Source organism: Sinocyclocheilus anshuiensis, unplaced genomic scaffold, assembly GCF_001515605.1.
Source record: "Sinocyclocheilus anshuiensis isolate Anshui unplaced genomic scaffold, SAMN03320099.WGS_v1.1 scaffold566, whole genome shotgun sequence".
Taxonomy (NCBI): Eukaryota; Metazoa; Chordata; class Actinopteri; order Cypriniformes; family Cyprinidae; genus Sinocyclocheilus; species Sinocyclocheilus anshuiensis.
Window position 1 is genome coordinate 228,595 of NW_015542410.1, and position 3,566 is coordinate 232,160.

Genomic DNA, 3,566 nt, shown 5'->3' on the forward strand with positions numbered 1-3,566 from the left:
TAGGCATTTTCAAAATGATATAATAAATGATCTGTGGAGTATTTTGAGCTGAAACTTCACAGACACATTCTAAGGACACCAGAGACTTATATTACATATTGTAAAAAGGGGCATAATATGTCTACTTTAAATTCATGGGCGTTTTTTGCCATTTATAGACAATAAGTAGTCATTAAATTGTACAAAAAGCAATGTAAATTAAAAATGGAGGCTTTTAACCTTTAATAATAATACATATCTTGGCTTTTGCGATTCATTTTGAACAGTTGTGAACAACAACTGTATCACTTTCATTCAGGTCTGGCTCCATTTGTGACTTTTCGTGAGCAATTACTGATATATTCAAGTACTTTTCTATAATTAATTTTTTTTTTTTTTCCCATTTTAGAATATCCTATTTTACTTGTTTCAGATGTAAAATGGGTTGCTAATTCTATTTCTTGTTGAATTTAACATCTAATTTCTGTCATCCTTAGGGACACATTACTGTATTTTTTTTCTCTGTCTCAAAGTGCCATTACTGTCCTATAAAATGGACTTTTAACATTATTGCTGCTTTTTCCCCTCCATAAAGGCAAATATTACCATCATTCCTATCTTATTTATGGTCAGCGACGTCCGTGTTTGAACGTCTACAGGAAAGTTGTGGTGTCCCCTGCATCACACACACACACATCTGCAGCTGTGCAGGCCAGACAGGCCTCTGACCGCCAGCGGGTGTCCGCCACAGAGCCCGTCCCTCCTGCTATATCTGTCGCCATACAGCTCAATACTTAAAAAGTGATTATGGGTTTTGGAGTTATTACACTCCACCCTCCAGGCCCGACCCGTTTCCCCCATGTTGTTTTTCCTGTGTTTATGAAGCATGCAGGTATAAAAGTTAAAATGAGATTTTATGGCAGCTTATGATGTTGTGTGGCTGATACGAGGAAGGGGTTTCCCGTCTAACACGTCTGGAGCTGTTGAATGAAACGGAGTCATTACCTATTAGACAACTTGATTTTTAAGAGAATTTAAAGAGAAATTATGCATCGTGTAAATAAATTGCATTATGCCATCACAAAAATAAATATATTTTATTGTTATAATTAGGGATGCACCGATAGCATTTTTTTGACCGATACCCATTTTAACAAACAGCTATTGGCCGATTCAGATATTGGTCAATTGTATAAAGCAGGGCTTAAAAACTAGAAAAAAATAAAGATTGGTTCACTCCGAGCAGAATCGGTATTTGACCGTTTCTGTTCCTGCGTTCCTCTGTGAAACCAGTTTGAGTAGAAAGCATACTGGTTAATAATGTTGTTTTTTAAACTTCTTCTTTGCCAATAATAATAATAATAAAGTACAGCGTTTAATTTACTCAAGAAAAAAAATCATGAAGAGAGTCTTGATCTCGCTTAGTCATAGCCAATACAGCATCATCTTTTCTAGATTTACCAAAGACCAAATGTTTTAAACAAAAGAAAAAACTGTCAACGCATTAAGAACATTTTTTTCTCAGAAGTATTTTTTTCAAGATATTTAAAAATGTTTCAGCACGGATAAAAAAAAACGCTACTCCTAAGCGTTTTGAGAGGGAAAAAACAGCCTAAATTAGTAGGCTGTACGTTGCATTTTATTGTTACATTCAGAAATAATGTAGGCTAAAATACCGGTAAATTAAAGCAAAATTGCAAACACAATTAGGCTATGTTAGTTCCCTTCTCTCCACAACAAATCCTCTAAAGTTGTGCTAAATATAAGCGTCAAGCCAAAACTAATTATTTTTAAAACGAAACTGAAGCCTACCTCTCTCATTCTGCACGAATCCAAATGTTTCCATATTCGCAAAGTATCTGGATGCTAACCCATTATTAAACTATAGGCTTTGTTCTTCACCCGCATTATCGACGTAAAACATCATCCTTCACATATAGGCTATATCAGCAGTGAGGCACACGCTGGTCACACTGAATGGCACAGACTGTACTACGGTCTATTTCAATTGAGCAGTGTAACTTTTTATGTTTCTTTAGCTGTATTTTATTTTGATAATGAACAGGCTGCGATGTCAAATTAGCAAAAATGTATTGTATGTGCGTGTAAGGCACCAACGCGATCACTGCATTGTTTTCCCAACTGTTACGGGTAATTTATGGTCATACCAACGCTGGTTTGTCATACAGATAGAAGCAGAACATCATTCAAAACTATAAAGCTTTTGCAAAATAAAGAAAACGGCTTTCTGCCATCTCGTTTTTTTCCCCCGTGAACTTCAGAGCGCATTATTATCCGAAACTCGGCACAATTTTTTTCTTTCGTTTTGTTCATCTGTTAATGATTTAAGTGAAATATATTCTGTCTATAGGCCTATATATTCCTTTTTATGTAGCCAATATAGTTCTATTCTGTTTTCTCCATTCACAGAAGAAACACTGCAGGTGCGTGATGTGACCTTGTGTGAATCCATGTTCTACACTGATTTCAAACAAAAAGCTGCATATAACCTGCCATTCATTTTCACTTAAATGTAGGCCTAATGCTTGGCGGTTCGTGATATATCCTCGGATAAACTCTAACACTGGTGCATTGCCATTGCGACTTACCTATGATGAATTTACAGCTGAGCGCGGGCATTTCACTCGTTGGATGCATCAGCGTCACGTTTGCATAGGCCGTACTATGCCGTCTGACAAACTATATTTTGTACAGATTTTATTTTGTTTTGGCAAGTGTTTAATTATTTTGCCCAGAGAAAAACGTTGGATTATGTAACAGACATGCAACTCGTTGTCTCCATGCAGTTAATTAATAAACCATCGGTATTGGTATTTCATGCTATTTCTGATATGCCAATGGCTTTAAAATAATCAAAAATCGTCCGATAAATATTGGCGGCCGATACATCGGTGCATCCCTAGTTATAATTATATGCCTTCATAATGTGGATATGGATATAATTATGCTCTAAGGATGGTAACCGTGTACAGTTTTACAGTTTAATTTTACAAGCTTTGTAAAATGACATTGTGCTTTTTGGAAAAACAATTTAATATTGATTTTGCTGCAAATTTACAACTTTTCAATTATCAGTTTAAAGTCAGTCTAACCCCTGTTAAAAAGTCAAAAGTTTGCAGCAAAATCAATATTAGATTATTTTGTATTATTTTAATATTATTTTAACAAAACATAAGGTGACAAATAATGATAAATGATAAAAAGGAGAGTTTATCTTGTTCTTTATCTTTAACTTGACTTCTTGGGAATATATTTATATATATATATATATATATATATGTGTGTGTGTGTGTGTGTGTGTATATATATATATATATATATATTAAAGTCAGTCTAACCCCTGTTAAAAAGTCAAAAGTTTGCAGCAAAATCAATATTAGATTATTTTTTATTATTTTAATATTATTTTAACAAAACATAAGGTGACAAATAATGATAAATGATAAAAAGGAGAGTTTATCTTGTTCTTTATCTTTAACTTGACTTCTTGGGAATATATTTATATATATATATATATATATATATGTGTGTGTGTGTGTGTGTGTATATATATATATATATATATA

General features: G+C 33.7%; 1 protein-coding gene across 1 annotated transcript in view; it reads left to right on the forward strand.

Annotated features, from left to right (window-relative positions):
• Positions 1–3,566, forward strand: part of bop1 (BOP1 ribosomal biogenesis factor) — a 95,458-nt gene that overhangs the window by 81,011 nt on the left and 10,881 nt on the right. The gene's annotated exons all lie outside the window — the stretch shown is intronic.